Raw genomic sequence first — 17,631 nt, 5'->3', positions numbered from 1 at the left:
CATTAGAAGCCCAGGAACAAGCCACCTCCATAGATGCTCCAGCCCTTTTGTCTTTGTTTTCCCTGCCAGGTGAGGAAAGGAGCTAGCAATAGTCTGGATACACCTGGTCCTGTATCATGATAGGGAGACAGACTGAGCTGTTCCCAAGATCCTCTCCAAACCTGTGCTCCTGCAGTTCTCTGGTCTTAAAGCTTCCCAAATCCTTTCATGTCAAATATTATCAACACAACTGCTTGAGTTTTAAGTGGATTATCTGCTCAGCCCTGCCAAGCCAAGTAGTGCATTTCAGAGAGTTAGAGGCTCCTTGTCCAGGAGGTTTTTAAGACTGGCACGTTCATGTGCTTCCTGGTTAAGCAGAGTAGCAGAGACAGACGGGACTGTGATGTGAAGGCATCACCAGCAATAAGCTTACCTCACACAATTACATTTCCTTGCAAAATTTGGGTACTACCCCAGGTAGGCAGAGCACACCACCACCTGCCAGGAGCCAAGGCTTTGCCAAAGGAAGGGATCCTGAGGTGGCTGGGAGGTCACACGTGCTCACAGGCAACAAGCAAATATGACAGCTCTGGAACAGAGCTCATAAATCCTCCTCTGTGTAGACAGCATGGTTTTCTGTTTTGCCTTTGCAAGCTCCAGTAGACCGCCTCTCACATATAGTATAAATGAGTCTGTGTTTTGGGGAGGATCACTGCAAATGAGCTGAGCATCTGGAGCTCCCACGAGAGTCAATGGCAATCACAGGCACTTGGCTTCTCTGGAAATAGATGGCATTTTACCTTTCCTCTCCTAATGGCAAGAAGTTAACAGGGAAACCAAGAGAATAGTCCTTACACCCTCCAAAGTGCATTTATAACCTGATGGACAGGTAGCGGACAGAGAGGACTCCCACCCCTGGGTGCCTCCAGCCCCTGGATGCCAGCAGAGGAGGTGCTGCAGCCGTCACTGCCAGCAGCCCTGCTGCAGGAGAGGGCATGCTGCCCACCTGCCCCAGAATTTCTCATGGCACGCCACGTTGCTGCTGTTAGCAACTCAGCTGCTGGGCGAGCACTGCCATAGGCCTACTGGGCACATGCTGAAGCTTCTTTTAGCCATGATAGATCTGTTCTAAAAACACATTTCCTCTTTACAGAACTGTTTAGTGGTTCTGAGTAATTATTCCCTGTGATACTATTTTCCATAGTTTTAAGAGCCAGTAATTTATTTTACTGCTGTCCATCTATTAGATTTTTGTCTCCTCAGGAACACAAGCACCAAGAAAGGAGATAGTGCAGACTCCCTGTGATTGTACATGAAACATCAGCAATAAAAACTTGCAGCAAGTTTTCATTTTCTGCTTTCCTGAGCTAAGTTTCTGGAGAACTGACATCCATTTGTCAAAAGGCATTATTATGAAGCGATACCTATGAGTGCTGATATTGACTTACTGTCTCTGTGAAATTTCTTCTCATCTCTTTCCGACAGAGCTGAACACAAAGCTGGCACCATCTCCAGGGAGCAATTCAACTAAACTTTTAAGCTGGTACCAATGCTCAACACACCTCCTTCCAGGACTGGCAAGACTTCAAGAAACTCGCTGGGAAGAGCTGTGCAAGTGCCACTGTGGAGAGCTGTGAGATACGCTCCCCTCTGATCCAGAGGGGACGATGTTCCAGGGGCCATCATACGACATCTGGGCAGTGGTCACCCAGGGGAAGAGTTATTGCTTTTACCCACATGCAGATCTTCCAGGAAACAGCAAAACACCCTCTGCAGCACAAAAGCATCCTCTAAATTAAGAAACTGAGCTGAAAAAGGGACATAGCATTTCCAGGACCTGCAGCCAAAGGAGGCCATTACACAGCAGAGGGCAGGTTCACAGACTGGCTCACAGCACACAGGTGTGTATTTCCCCCCCTTTTTCTATTTGGCAGAACAACACAATGCCTCTGCAGAGGAACAGAAAGCTGAGAGTGGGGCAAACCTAAGCTTGCCATCTGCTCTGAGTGGGCTGGGCTAATTCAGTGTGTGATGCCCTGCACCTCCTACCATGTCCTTCACATGGGCAGTACAAGTAGGCTGCCCTCCCTGGCAGGCAGTGGCAAGGAGCCAGAGCACCCACACACCAAGAGCCTGTATTAAAAAAAAGGCAGTCTGTGACTGTAGACAGTCTCTTTCCTTTTCTCAGAAAAAGTTTTGGCACTCTTTTTCCCTTGTCATCTCTGCCTGCCGCTATCCCTCCTTGCACTGGAATAAGGAGGTCAGCCAGACCCACACAATTAGAGGAAATTGTATAAGGCTGACCTTGTACCCTGCCAGGTCTTTTCAAGCATGAGCAGTCTTTATCAGTGGCAGCATAGAAAACACTGAAGAGATGTGCTTATAGGTGGGAGAATGAGATTGTTAAGACATTTTTTCCCCTCACTCTCCACAAACTAAGATAGTACCTCTGCCACTTGGGTGAACTTAGGTTATTCCCACTCATATCTGGCAGCCCATGGTTTCCTCCTTCATCTTGACTTCTGCTATTTTCATTCTGTGATGTCTGTACTTTTGCACTATTGGGAGTGGATTGTGTGTGGATCACTAACTTTTGGACAGGTCAGCTATCTCAGCCTGAGCACCACTAGATGGATACTAATAAGAGGAAACGAATACATCAAAGAAAGTTCTCTCTTTTTCTCCTCATATCCCTCTCCCAGGCACGCTGCTTTCTTCTGCTCTTGTTGTTGCTGCCCTTTCTCGCTCTGCATTTATGCTCTGATTTCTGCAGATGGTGCTGTACCAAGAAGAGGTGACGATTGACTTTTTAGGTCTGCTGGAACTACACGAATGAGTCCGTGTGGAGCCTCCCCTTCAAAAGGGACAATGTAAAAGAGATAATGGATGCTACAAACCACACACAAAATTTAACAAAACAATTACAGCCGTGGCTGTTAGGAGACAAGTGACAGCACTGTGGGTAACGCATCGGCAGAGTGTAGAAGTGGCTGTCTAAGGGAGAGATTAAACCCTGGAGCACATGGGGGCCTCCAGTCCAATTAAGTCATTTGGCAGCTAGACATGGCTATAGCTAATATTTGGCCCAGATGGGTCTAGATTAAGTGTACCATGCTTGTCACTTGCTTAGCAGAAGATGAGGTGCAGGAGTCCTGTAAGAGCTGATCAAACACTCCTGCATTTTGCACAGCTTTAGGAGACCCGAGAGTAGAAACCTGGTGGGGGTTGCTGTGGTTGCTGTAAAAGCTTTTCTGAGGACTTTGTCCAAATATAAGATCAAGTCTCCTTTATTTGTAAAAGTAGTACAAGCTGGTAGACGACATGAATGACCATTATGTCCATAACTGTATACTTGCCCTACCTGCCAACAGACCACATGTAACTTAACCCAGTGACACTAGTGAGGTTGGTCACGCAGAACTGTTGGGGACCAGAGACTCGCTGGCCACACTGATCATGGCTGGAGACATGCACGCCTCAGCTGCACTGGCATAGCTGTCTGAGGACCCAATTTAGCTGGCAAAATATTTGCTATCGATGGCAACCCCTGAAAAGGAGTTGCTGCAGCCTGCCTGCGAGGCTGGCTTACAATGGCCACAGTTAGGAAAAAAACATCCTTTTATCAGTAAAAGGAGTAAATCAGTTTTGGAATCAGCAGGATACAATAAACTTGGATTCCCAAAACACTGTTTATACAGTGCTGGCACTCTGAGGGCTTCCACGGCAAAAAGCAAGTAACTCACATGGAAAAAGGACTGTGCTGGTTGAGGGCTCCTGTGTCTGCTGCACTGGCAGACTACAGGAAACCAAGCTCCAAGGCTGAGAAACTTGATGGTTTGGATTGGTGAATTCACAGTTGGGCCCTGGGGGCTTTGTGGAAATCTATCTGCACTGGGACTCAGGACACCTTCCCAAAGTGGTTTGGGTTACCTTCTTTGGAAATACATGAAGCCAAAAATTCCCCACATGGCAAAGGTCTGCCAGGCCACCAAGCATTTGGTATGGCCTGGGGAGCAGGGTGGCAAGTTTGCTGATTTCCAGTAGGGATGCAGTTTGTGAGGTAGTAAAGGACGCATAGAATACTTGCCTAACCCCTTCCTGGTCTCCTGGCTTTTGCTTTTTTTTTTTTTTTTCTTCCCCAGTTTAAGCATCACCCACGAAAACAATGGTGTGGCACAAGGAATAAGGGTACACGAGCTCCCCCCAGTACAGCTCAAAGTGCTCACCCTGCCTTGGCCACATTAACAGGCCTAGGCACAGCAAGCAGTTGCTGGAGGTGCCACGATCTGCGCAAAGGAGCCCTGAGACATGGCCCACATCAGAGAGATCTTCCCAAGCTTGTGATTAGACACAGCGGAGAGAAGCAAACCAGAAGTGCATGACAAATTAATGGCTTTGCAATTTGTCACTACAACAATGGTATGAGTTCGAGTATGCAGCCCAGGCTGGCTGATACCAGCCTCAAGGCACTCTGGGCAGCTAACATGTGCAATGTGTTCTTGAAAGACACAGCCTTTCAGAAATAGCTTTCAAATCTGTCTTAAAAAACTGTAAGCCCTCATTAAACTCATTCTTCTAATTAATTAAACATCGCTTGTATTATCTTAACAAACAAGTGAGTGCAGAATCACTGAGGTTCAGTGATCAGTTGCTTCCTAGACTCATTTATGCATAAGGTATCTGTTTAAAGCTGTTCTAATGGCCATACCTACCTGCGTTAAGTAAAATGGAATGATCCTTCCATTAGTGCAGCTTGGGACATGGTAACTCACTCGTGCTTTCCATTTTTCAGATGCATTAATAACTACAGCCCATATTAAATCCCAGCACCAAGGACTCACTCCAGGTCTGGTCATTAACAAGACAGTAGGAAGCTCTGCTGACTTCTGCAAAGACCGCCTGACCCCCACGCACGGAGGCAGCCAGAGATGGGCCCTGGGCTGGTCCCTGCAGCCCTGTGCCCCTGGGGCACTGTCAGGGATGGCAGTGGGGGGGGACAGATGGACAGGAGCAGGATGGAGCTTGCTGCCTGCCAGGGCAGGCTTGGGCGTCTCCTCCCAGGGCTGCGTGTTACCTTATAGACATACCCTTCAACAGGCAGCGTGTATATAATTCTATACACATGGGTCAAATGCACACATGACCTGCAGCAGTGCAGGCTGGCAGGGGCACAGCTGCGGGTGAGCAACCAGCTGTGCTCTCAAGGAGGGTGCTACCAGCGCGTCCCATGGCTGTACACCAGTACATCCCCAAACCTCATGCCTGTTCCGAGGCTGGCCGAGCAGCCAATCACCAGCTCGTGCTGCAGCCCTCTGCATTCACCCACCTCAGCACAGGAGCCCAGGAGCCCCCAGCCTTCGCTCCATGCTCTTGGCTCACATTAGTGTTTCCAAATACACATTTCAAAGACTAAACACCAGTCACCTCTGACACTGCTTGTTTTTAAGACTTCATTTGATATTTGTATCTGGGGCTGTATTTTCCCTGGTGGTTGTACCACGATATTACAGTAGATTTAGATTTTTCCTGAATGTTTTCTGCTAGCTGAAAACTAGTACATGGGGAAAAAAGCAACAGCAAAAAAATCAAAATCCTAAAGACACTGGGTCAAGAAACATTCTCCTGCATGGCAGGGTGGCCCCACCTTTTGTTGAGAAGCACTCAACCACCTACCTATAGCAAATGCTCAGCCCAGTCACCTTCCTTTGGTCATGATCTAATACTGCTGTTGCACCAAGTGTGAAATTAGGATACCACAGTTTGCTGAAGAAGGTGATGCCTAACTTTGTCAACAGCACTGGTGGAAATGTTTCCACCTCCAAAGTTTTTCCAGAGACATCAACCCTTCCTGCCTAAAGCAGGGAGGTTGATGCCATTTTCCAAACATCTCTGGTGTGAAATGAGGCAGGTAGAGATGTATAACCTGTAATTATTTTGGTGCAGGTGACAGGAAGACCTTCCGAGGACTGCACCTGGGATGAAGAAACGCCTCTGATCAGAGTGGTAAGCCTCAGCTGTCACCATGCCGCCAGGGCAGGCTGCTGACCACCACAGTGCCTCATTGCTCAGGCAGAGATGAGCCAAAATTGATGAAAACTAACCCAGTCCACTTTGCCCCAAACCAGCACGGAAACACTCATACATTCCCACTGGCCACTGTAGCCCCTCTGGGGGAGGGAAGGGACATCAAGGAGTGGGAACATCATCCTCACTGCAAGGGAACGTCACCTGGGATTTGCACCCATACTACCGAGCCATAGCTCACCATTTACAGCAGTCACTTTTGGAGGAACTGGCTGTCTCAGGACTGCCATAGCAAGCCCCTGCATCCTGTCGAGACCCCACAGCGATAGAGCCCGCCTGCCGGCCTGTGCTTGGCCACCCCCGCATCTCCAAGCTCTCCCTGTTTGCTAACATCCCCATTAGCTGGTAATGACTAACATTTAGAAAACATATTTCCTCCCACATGGTTCCAGAGGGGTTTGAAAAACCCAAGCGACAAGAGCTTAGCACAGGGACTGCTTTGCTCTCTGGGGTGAAGTGCCATAGCAGCTCCAGGGTGCTCTGCAGCCCAGGAGAAGCCCCACGCACCAGCACTGCTGCGTATGATGGCAATGCCAGCAAAGGGCTTGGCACTGGGGACGGAATCCTGCATGCAGAACTGCTTCTGGAGGGGAGGTAGCCCCCAAGCCAGGCCAGCATCAGCCAGGCATCAGCAGTCACTGGTGTCCCCAGGCAGCACTGCATCCTGGCATGTTGATGCCCAGTGGGTGAAGGCTGCCTAGGGACCACCAGCACTGTGGGGGGCTTTGCACCACCAGCATCCACTGCCCCACACCTGCCATGGGGGCCAGAGAAGCCGGTGGTGCAACCACCGTGACAAACTTCTGCTACTCTCCTAATATTCTAAATGCCCAGCCATTAAGTGTTTATTTCAAATTCCTTGCCATGGAGTCATTACGCATTCAGGTGGAGAGGAAAGTGAGCTCCGCAGGAGGCTGACAGTAATTCTGCATTAGTTAAGCATTAGCTGACAGATGTACAAAGCAAAGCCATTACTCCTGTCAGCCACTCTGCCCTGACTCCTGTCCCTATTGTGGGGCTCCTCCAACCAACAGCTCCACAGCACCACATAAATGCGGGGACGAAAGCCTGGCAAGAGGGGGGTCAGCTGTAATTAGAGGTGAATGAAAGTGGGGGGAAGGATTTTGTCTGGAACATAGTTTGGCAAAGCGTTACCATTGCATTTATTTATTTCAGTGCTTTTCTGTTGAAGCAATGTCATAGATACAAACCTTTTGGAAGGCCATTTAGAGCGGGCCTGTCAGAAGTAGTGCTTACATAAACTTCAAGTTGCTAAATATTAAACAAATTTAAATTTATCTGAAATTCAGCCCATTAGTAACAATACTGTAAAACTGCATGAACTCCATAGAAAATCTGGCCTCCAAATAGCTTTGACTAAATCACTTACTACATACTAATCATTAAGTACTATTAATAGGGAAAGAAATATATGAGATCACTGGGTACAGCCAGGATCCAGAATTGCATAACAGATCAATGCTGCTTTTCTGCAGAGTAAAGTTTAAAAAACATTAAATATATAGAAAATCAATGCAAATTACAATTCCCAATTATTACTGTTGTTGGGTGCAAAATTAAAGATACATAGAGCAAATAATTAATTCTCTGTAGTATTGCTGTACCCCTCCATCACCAGCCTGTCTGAGCCCTGCACAAGCTTGAGCACTGTCCCATCACCAAAGACAGAGACACCATGGTTAAAAAACATGCTCAGGGCTATCAGGAAGAAACTTCTAGTGCGGTAGAAAATCAAACTGGTGTCTCAGACAAGTCCTTGTCTGACAAGCAGACCAAGTCTCAGACAAGTCCTTCCTATTGCATACTATTTAATATGAAATTATGTCCAGGAACCTTAATAGTATGTTAAAGTGCTTAAAGCTATAAGACAAAAAAAAAAAACAAACCAACCAACAAACCACAGCCCTCTAGTCTTACTGTTTACCAGACAATATCCACATAAAAAGCTTTTGCACAAGCAAGTGCAAAGATACAGTGGGAACAGGACCGGCACTCCCTGTGTGTCAGTCTGCGTGAGGTTCCCCACAAGCACAGAAAATAAGGTTCAGGAATAATTAAAATTTACCACTCCCTACGATCCTGGTGAGACTCAGCTGAATACTTATCCTCAAACATCTGAACAAGATCTGCTGAAGTTTTAGTGCAATTAATTCCTCCCAGTACCAGTTCTTGCTATTTTTGCCATTTGCCTTTAATTCACCTCAGAACAGCTTTTGTCTGCTTTTAGTTTCTTCCACAAATGGGCCATACAACAAGAGGGAAGCAAGGATGGCTGGCGCAGCACCATGAGGGGGTGGTGCCTCTGATGGCTGTGTGCACCTGAGCCCCCAACAGCACCAGGCTGCCTGCAGGGCTGCTTTGGGGGTGCTCTGCCCCAAGTCCAGCAGCTCAAGCCAAAACAAACCCTTTCTGTGAACTGAACTAATAGCAGAGGAGAAAAGAACAGTGAATTTTGAGAACGAGAAACTTCCTTTTGTATCTCTTCAGTTTTAAGTTTAAATCTAATTCACAGCTGAAAGACCCTGTAAGACCATCATTCACTTTAGGATCTGCATGGAAAAGCACAGAACAAAGCTCACACCCACCAGACTTTCTAACGGTCCTATGGTGCTTCTTGCTTAACACATGCAGCCTGTCTTCTCTTTCCCACCTTTAACTACTTGGACATCACCTGCCTTTTAATGACTGGCTTCAATACTTTATTGCCCTGTACTGCTTTCCGTTAAACCATCCTTTATTATTTCCCTCCTGCCCTTTGGACACTCCACCTTAATAAATTATTAAAGCATGTATTTAGATCACAGAAGCAAAGAAATTAGATTACATTGATCCACAGCAATTTGTTCCTACACCATTTCTTCATGAAACAACATCCCTGCCACACTTCATTCACATCAGACCTCAATACTGAACGCTCACCTCCAACATTTTCATCAGCTCAGCTCAGCATGTGGCTAACCTGGGAGCCAGGGCAGGCAGCACAGGGCAGAGGGCACCCTGCCTGGTGGGGATGCCCAGGAGCTGGCATGGCCACATCCCTGCTGGGCAGGTGCTTTGCAGGACAAAAGTAGGCCCCCACAGAGGGGGTTCTCGAACTTTAAGAGGTATTGCCTCCTTCTTGAATTCCTTTTATCTTTGGCAGCATTTTTCTTGAAGAAGAGACCAGACAGCTTTTTCATTATTTTCAAGACTTTCCTGAAATACCAATGTCCCCATACAGCCCTGCACACTGGCACAGGTGGCTGCGGTACCCTCCCAGAGACAGCACGTTGCTGCAGGCCTGTGATAGTGGCGGCATAACTGCATCCCACAGCACTGTGGTGGGACAGGCAGCCATGGAAGGGGGTCTCAAATGCAAATGCATTGGGAAGAGATTGTAAGGAAACACCTATCCATTTTTATCCACGGACAAAAAATTTTTAACTGCCTGCCCCTCACAGACCTGGTCCTTCTCCAAGACACTCCAGTTCTCTCACCCTGCTGTGTCTTTTTTGACACAAAGTTTAATTTCAAACAGAAACCAGCAACACAGCCGGAGAGGTGTCACCTGCAGGGTACCACGAATAGGCACTACCAGTACCAAAACCAGCCTGCGCCTCCAGGAAGCTCACAGCTCTGCCATCAGGAGGGGTCAAGGTACCTCGTTCCATGGGGAAGGGCTGTGACTGGCAGGCAGGTTGGGGTGACCACCAGGGCCCCCATCTCTTTCTGCACAGGACAGGGGCCTACATGGGTACTGAGGAATCCAGCACTAGCTCCTGAGTGGTGCCCTGCCCCGTCGGCTAATTATGGATGACACACAATATGGGCAAAACCCACTTAGCTTAAACAACTTGCCTCTGTGGGGAAATTCATCTGGATCCAGCTTGGTGTATTCAAAGCAGAGTAGCTATTTCTGACCAACTGAATCCATTATCAACCTTATTCCAAGCTCTAAAATTAGCCCAGACTGAAAGTACAGATGAAGACTAACATTAATCAGGTAACTCTGTTTGTGCCTAACCGCATGAGGTGACTTTGCACACCAGTGGGATGGAGGAGAACTATTCCGCTTCTGAGGAGATGCAGTTTCCCAGGGCAGACAGACTCAGGACATTGGCACGAGCTGCACTGCTCTACCCAGACCAGCACGCAGTCCACCAGCAGCACAGAAAGGCCCTGCCTTTGCAGAACTGTGGTGCCAGCTTTTGGCCCTTTGCAAGGAGGATGCCGGATGTTTCAGCCTCCCCTGCAGCCCCTCGGCCAGGCGACCTCCCAGCCACAGCCATGCTCCACCCTGTGGAGAAAGGAGCAGGTATTTTTCTCCTAAGACTTCTCAGTTCCCCAATAAGATATTTAAAGATATTAATTATAAAAATTGGCAAGAGTAATTGCACAGCTGTACAAAATAGCTGCAGCCAGGGCACCTTGCTTGCACACAGAGCCCAGCACCATGTGGCTGGCTGCCCTGGGTGGCACGCACTGCAAAATCCGATAGTGCTAATTTTGTTAACTTCCCACATTAAAAATATGAAATGAAACTCTTTCCTTCAGAGTCTCATTCCAGGCTTGTGAGCAAAGAATTTTTGAGCCTGTTTTGCCACTGCGGGAAGGTAGGAGAGAGCTCAATGTGCAAAGGGGGCTTTTGTAACTCGGGGAAGTTTGGATAAAAACACAAACCAGCTGTTAAAGTCCTGTTGCATTTATCAAACCTTTCAGTAGCATATCTGGCAGATTCTTAATACACAAGCCAGCCTGTGTTTACTATGTGTTATCATAGCAAATCAAAGTAATGCACAATTTTCTACAGGTTCTGTGATGTCTAGGTGGGTGCAGTGCTTTCTGCACAGGAGGTGCTGTGCTCCTGGATACCTGCCTGACAGTCCCACTGTCCCTAAACACTGGGGTCACCCCTCCAGGGCAGGCTGGGGCAGTGGGCAGAGGCAGGGGCATTTGTTTCTGATTTCTGCAGCAGTTTTGTTTGCTTGTTTTTAAAACTCAGAGGTAGCTGGCAAATAATATTGCCCTTTCTGGCCCATATCTATTTCAACGTTTGAATGGAAATTTCCACCTTTCATTACATGTCCTCTTATAAATACGCCAGGTAGGAAGCAGAACAAAGAAGCAGGAAGGAAACCCAGAAACAGCTTTCTGCCCCTTTCCTCCACAGTTCAGCTATATAAGCTTTCAGTGGCAGAACAGAGACAGAGCACAGATGCAGAGACAGGACAAGATTTTCCCCAGATAAAACAACTTTAAATAAAACCTCCAGTTTTACTCCAGTGAGAGCCGGTGATTTTCCTAACCTCGTGCTATTACTGAGTCTTCCTGTGCTTCTTGCTGCCAAAGTGCAGGTGCAGGCTGGTCTGGGAGAGCAACCCCTACAAAGCTGCTCCTCTGTACCCTGCCCAAAGGCTGCGGCCCTTGTCCAGCTCTCCCTTGTCACACCCCTGACCCACCACACACGGCCCCAGCTGTACGGATTGCCACTTTCAAAGACACAAGAAGGGGATCGTTCAAGATAGCCCTCAGTGTCAGGAATAAAGTCCTCTGTCATACAGCTCTACTTTTCCTTTCTGTTCTTTCCGCAGTCATCTGCTTCATACTGAATGGATACAAACGCTGTGGAATACAGTACTTATACAGGTTGGTATCAGCAAAACGATGAAGAACTTCTAGCCTATTTTTCTGACAAATGTCCCGACCTATATGACAACCACCCCGACCTAGTGAGCAAGACTCAGACGCATCATTTTGCTTTCTCGCCTTTCCCACCCCCCCACTTCCCTTTTTGATGGCTTCCAGAAGCAAACTCCTACCTACCAAGAACCAGAATCCTGCAGACCAACCCCTCCCCTGCCACCACGGGTCTGGCTAAGCCTTCCTTCCCCGCGCTCTGCGGTGGTGGTGGGGCAACCCCCGCCAGCCCGGACACCCTGCAAACAGTCCTGCGGGGAACAACGTGGCCTTACAGCGCCGCGCCACTGCCCCCCCCGCCGCCGCCCGGACCCGCTGCCGCGCAGGGGCCTGCTGCGCCCCCCGCCCCGCCCCGCCGCGCGCTCCCCGGTGCGCCGCTGCCCCCTGGCGGTCAGAGGCGGCACCGCCGCGGCGCCCCCAGCGGCGCGGCGCTGGCGGAGGGGCCGTGGGGAGCCCGGGAGGGAGGGGGCTAGCCCCGCCGCCACCAGCACCGCCCTGCCGGCCAGGGCCAGCCCCGGGGGGAGCGGGGAAGGAAGGAGGCACAAGGAGCGGGGTTCTCGTCTTCGTCCGGCTGCAGGGGTCTTCCCCCCTCTGCCCCCGTGCGCAGCGCACCCCTGCACGGCTCGGGGGACGCGGGCGGTCCCTGGGTTTCGTGTCTGGCTCCACCGGGGACAGCTGAGCCAACTCAGCATCTCTGGGCGTCAAACCCCTAACGTGAAGCCGAGCCCACACGGGGGCTGCTCCAGCCTGCGAGCGCCTCTCAGAAACTTTTAAAATAACCCTCAAGCTCCCCATTTGTCCTAACGAGCCCCTCACATCTCCCACTCACTTGGAAGCTTTCCTAACCCGCACAGCCCCTTCCCACAAAACTGGAAAACCGGTACCGGGGCCCCTGCGAGCAGGTCAGCCAGAGGAAGCAGAGCATGGAGAGGTACGTTTGTCAGGGGACAACTTAAAAGCTGCAGAGCAAAGTTTGCTGTAGAAAGGGGCTGTTTTCCCCTTCCCTCCTTGCACGTCACTGTTACAGGACTCAAGGCATGTGGCACCACTTTGAAGGAAAGGCTCAGCACTGGAGGAAAAACACAAAGGCACTGAAGGAACCACGCAGCAAGCTCAGGAGAGGTGCGACAACCTTGATAGGAAAGGCAGGAGCTGCAGGCAGAGACCCTAGCTGTGATTGCTAACCAGTGGCAGGAGTAATTAACAGCACCACCTCAGCTATTGCCAGGGGTTTAAGCCCAGAATCATTAGATTATCTACTCTGCCCATTCACCCACAAGACTTCTCTAAAGCAATTAACCCCTTGGAGCTCTAACAGTGGTTTCAGCAAGTCCCTACAAGGATGGGAGAAAAAAAAAGGAGTGTGGGGGGGAGGGGGGCGGGGAAGACTTGTTGATTCAATAGGTAAACCCCTGGAACCTGAGGCACATTACATCCTTGTCAGCTAGGGTGAAAAGCTTCCCAGTTATTAGATGCCTTTCCTCTGCTGAGGTACCTGGGCACTCACATCACATCCAATCATCTTTCTGTGAGAAAAATCAATCTCTTAAAACTTAACAGCATGATGCTTGTTTTCACAGCTATGGCTTGTTTCTGTGGTCTCTAACAGGCTCCCAACGTATCTCCAAAACCTACCTAAAATACAGACTCAAAGCAGGCAATTCCAGTTTGGTTTTTTCCCCAAAAAAACCACCACCAGTAAAAGTTTCTCCCTTCTGGTAATGGAACCAAAAGAAAAACAAGCCACGCAAGGATTGCATTTATTTCTTTCACTGCAGCACAGCACTAAGTCTTCCAGCTGCAGCTCCAAAGCACCATCTCCCATCTGAGACACAACTTGCCTTCTTTGTACCCAGATGTGCAGCAAGAGCCAGCTCTTGCCTGTGGCTGTGTTTGCTGATTGAGTCCACTTAGCCGAGTCAAACAGAAACAAAGCCTTAGTTATTTACTACCCTGCTGCTTCACTGTGAAAGTTTCACCAGAAAAAGGGTGTCTATCACTTAGAAGTGCCCAATCTACGGCCCACAGGCCGCACGCTTGGCTTGACAAACCGGCTCACCCTGCCCACAGGCTGTCGCTGCATCCACCCTTTCCACACAGTTGTCAGTAGCAGAAATTTCAGCAAGACTGAACGCAAGAGCCTAAATGCTTAGAGCAAAAGACTAACCTCACAGCTTCCATGAGGTTACCTGCTGTTGCAATTTCAGTGTAGCTCACAAGAGGCAGCAGATGCATTTCCAAGCAGAGTTTCTACTTCCATTCACCCCATTTGCATTGTGTGTCTTGCTTCAACGCATCTAGTTTACACAAATTACATAGTCTAGCACTCTTTCCTACAAAAGTCAGAGAGAAGACCCAAGCAGACGTTACTAAACTGTTCCAGAGCCAGTTTGCACTGAACTGCATAGGAAGCAGCTATTAAATAAAGCAATGCTATAGCGCTGCTAAATAAAGCAGTACAATGATGCTTGTGTTTGCTTCTCGTACCTTAGGAAGCCTCCCAAAGCTTTACAGATGCAGAACAAGCATTCAGGTGTTAGGACATGTCCGAGTTGAAGGTGTATAGTCCACCAAGAGGTCTTTCAAATGCCCATGTGTAGTGTGGCACACTCTCTGATTACAAGATTGCATATGTAAATAAATACACAGCACTTGTCTAATTTAGTGACTATTTGATAAGGAGCAACACATCATTTTATTTGCCATCAGGGTTGGTATTTTTTCTTTGGTTGTGTGGTTGGTTTTGTTTTTTTTTTTTATTAGAGGGAGTCTAATTAAAGGAGTGCCTTTGGTTACCACCCAGCGCTTAGCACATACTGCATGCAGCCTCCCATTTCCTCCAGCTTTTCTGTGATGTTTGGCCCTTGTCACTGAAGTCAAAAGAGTCAGAAGATTTGGGGTACGCATTGCCAGCATACCAAATTGGGTATTCAAAATAAAGAAATACATACACAAACAGGACCCAGTTACAGACACTTTTTACATGCTTTGCATGAAGTTACATGGAAAAGCTGTAACAGACAAGAAACTCCAGGAACAGCATCATGATTTTTGTGATCTCTCAGCTCTCAGGCTTAACACAGCCTAGTGGATTAGAGTCTGTTGCTGACTGTTGACTATGAGGAACCTTTGAACTTCTGCAACACCCTGTGCCTTTACTACATAAGGCAGCTTTGATTTTAAAAATATATTGAGACAAACATCTTGCACAAATAAGTGAAAAATAATCAAACACAACAGAGGACAAACATAACTAAGGAATATAGCGTACTCATTATACATGTCAGGGATGGGATTGAACTGGAGTCTCAGTTCGTCATCTTCTAGATACTTGATATTCTAGTTTTAGCATTTTTAATGCATCCCCAATACGTAAAACTAGCGCTGAACACAGGCAATATACTTTAAATCAATCAGAACTCAACCGTTCTCAGTTACTGACACTTGAGCCTAAGATTTACCCAGGACATCAGGAATGACAATTACAGATACCAGAATTTGGCAGTGAGCATTTCTGAACAATTTGTTCTCACTGAAGAGAACATTAAGAAGCTGCTAAGACATCAAAGTAGCTTAAGTGCTGTCAAGCCAACACTGTACATCATTTCATTCATAACAGACCCAAGAATGACATTTTCTTCCCTCTACACATTCCACTTCCCCAACAGTGTTACACACCATTAAACACAATAAACACATGATAGGGAAGAAGTACCAAAGAGGAAAACACCCAATAAAATACATACTTCTACAACCATCATCAGAAAGTTTACAATACCCCAAAAGAAGGATAAAGGCTTTAGGCTCACACCATTTTTTCAGCCCACAGACCAAAGAAAACCAAGCATCACACAAATAACATTATCACAACAAGAAACATCTTGCCTGGTGACCACACAGAACTCAGATCTTTAGCTAAACTCATTAAAACAAAAAAACAAACAAACAAGAAAAAACCCAACCAAAGCCAAGAACCTAAAAATATATCAAAGTATTTGTGCATGCCCAACTCTAAGTATCATACGCAACTACAAAGAGTTTGAGAAAGAACACAAAATTAGGAAATGCCTAAAGAACTGTATTGAAAAAACATTAAAATCAGTTACTCGTCAAGCTTCCATCATCATGTACTTCGACACTAAAGCAACAGCACTCATTACTCAGCAATTAAACAACAAACCAATATTTGTATTTTTCAACACATCTGTTGCAAAGACCAAAGTTTACTGCCACTGTACCACAGTCAGGTAACAAAACCCCCAGCCTCCCTACTCACACCCTGCATTTGGAGAACACTAGAAATCACCTTCATAAACTGATACTTTTTTCTTTCTCAATCCCACAGCTCACATTGAGTGCTTGAAGGAGGAGACTGAGCAGACAGGCCTCCCTACAGCCCACCCAGGGTTCATACCACACCCAGCCATTACAAGGCACAGAAACAGCTGGGCCCTCTGCACCCAGGTTTTACACACAGCCTTTTTAACAATATGCACAAGCAAAACGGTATTACCTGAAGTCTGCTTTTGCAGTTTATAGATTACTTCAGACAAATGTCTTGTGAAGAAGCTCTTACCTGCACCAGGGCCCTCTTCCTGACACACTGCGGCAGACAGTCCTGCCAGGTGGAGCAGGTGAGCTGCCTGCCCCTGGCACAAGGCTCACCTGCCCATCATGAGCTGCCAGCTGGTAAAGCAACAGGATAAAAGAAAACACAGGCAAAAGGAGCAGTGCGTGTTCTTCCTTGGTCTGCAGTGGGTAGAGAGCACACCACACTCATTTGCCCATAGAAATCAAAGGCAAAGCGAGGGCACAGTTTCCTCCCCCTCGGCTGGGCCGCAGCGGCTACCAGGCTCTCTGCGGTGCTTTGATCTGCTCAGGCAGGAGAGTGGCTTCAGATGCCGCTTTGCCCTCCACGATTTGTGTTCAAATTCCCAGGCTCCTGGTGAAGGGCTGGCAGTTAAGAGCTGTTTTCCTCCCCTCAGCAGCTCCAGCCAGCCAGGCACGGCTCAGCCTCCCGCTCCCTTCACCAGCGCTCCTCTGCTCATCTCTGGTGCCTCAGGTGTGTGGCACCTGGGAAGTATCAGACAAACGCAGCCCTGACATTGGTATGCTGCAAAAATAAGTTTATGCCCCCAAACACCCATTTTAAATGAGAAAGTCACTTTCTCTTTCCTTGGTTACTCAAACTTTGCCAGACCTCGGCAGAACAACTCCAGCTCAAAAACAATGTTCTTGCTTACTCCAGTTACAACATTTAAGTCCAAAAGCAGGTCAGAATAGCACTGGGGTTTGTCTGAAAAATACTTTAAATACAAGTTTTCTGTCAGAAAAGTAAATCCAGCTGAAGATGTAAAAGCACAAGATGAAAAATACAGTGCCTTTAAAATATATCACCACATGAGCCCTGAGGACATCTAAATCAACGGTAGTACTGGCAATATGAAAAGCATTCAATAATTCAAGCACTCCGGGCCATATGTCAGCCTTAACTACAGATGAAAGTTATCTTTCCTTTCACTGGAGCAGGAATCTGCTTAAAATCTCAACTGATACACTTTCTTCTTAGTAAGATACAACATAGGCCTTGAGTGACTACAGTGCAGCTACGCAGTTCGGAAGATAAACAGCAGATTGATCAAAGGATGCGTTGAGAGTGATTTGGTGTCCACAACACACCTCCTGCAGGCCTCTGATGTGGCCACACTTTGTATTTATTCCCATCCTCAGGTGTAACATGAAGTTTTGAAGACCAGGAGACAGACAGCTGAAGTTTGCCTCCTCCACCCCTGTCCTCAGCAAGCTGGCTGTTTCACACAGGCCTGCACGCCACGCGCAGCCCATAGCTCTGAGGAGAGCAGAGACACCTCC

This window comes from Falco cherrug, chromosome 14 (genome assembly GCF_023634085.1).
Source record: "Falco cherrug isolate bFalChe1 chromosome 14, bFalChe1.pri, whole genome shotgun sequence".
In the NCBI taxonomy this organism is placed as follows: domain Eukaryota; kingdom Metazoa; phylum Chordata; class Aves; order Falconiformes; family Falconidae; genus Falco; species Falco cherrug.
Note: the sequence above shows the minus strand (reverse complement) of the source record.